Below are 538 nucleotides of genomic sequence, written 5' to 3'. Positions count from 1 at the left end.
AAGTAGCCTCCTGGGTCGGAAGATACTCAAAATAGGACTGGGAAAGTGCTACCTCATTATAGTAGAACCAACCTTAATGATATGGATAAAGTAAGTCTTTCAAGACCTCCATGTGCTGATGTGACATGACTCAAATTGAGGAGAAACAGCTACAGACATCCATTAATAATTGGAACATGGAATGTATGAAGCATGAATCTAGGAAAATTGGAAGTTTTCAAAAATGAAATGGAACACATAAAGATTGATATCCTAGACATTAGTGAGCTCAAATTGACCAGTTTTGGCCATTTTGAATCAGAGAACCATATGATTTACTATGCCAGGAATGACAAATTGAAGAGGAATGACATGACATTCAAAATCACAAAAGATGATTCAAGATCTGTCCTGAAGTGCAATACTGTCAGTGATAAGATAACATCCATACACCTACAAGGAAGACCAGTTATTATGACTATTTTTCAAATTTATGCACCAACCACCAAAGCAAAAGATGAAGAAATTGAAGATTTTTATCAACTTCTGCAGTCTGAAA

This window comes from Orycteropus afer, unplaced genomic scaffold (genome assembly GCF_000298275.1).
Source record: "Orycteropus afer afer isolate SDZICR_OR568_19922 unplaced genomic scaffold, OryAfe1.0 scaffold00276, whole genome shotgun sequence".
Classification (NCBI taxonomy): domain Eukaryota; kingdom Metazoa; phylum Chordata; class Mammalia; order Tubulidentata; family Orycteropodidae; genus Orycteropus; species Orycteropus afer.
This window is presented reverse-complemented; position numbering follows the sequence as displayed.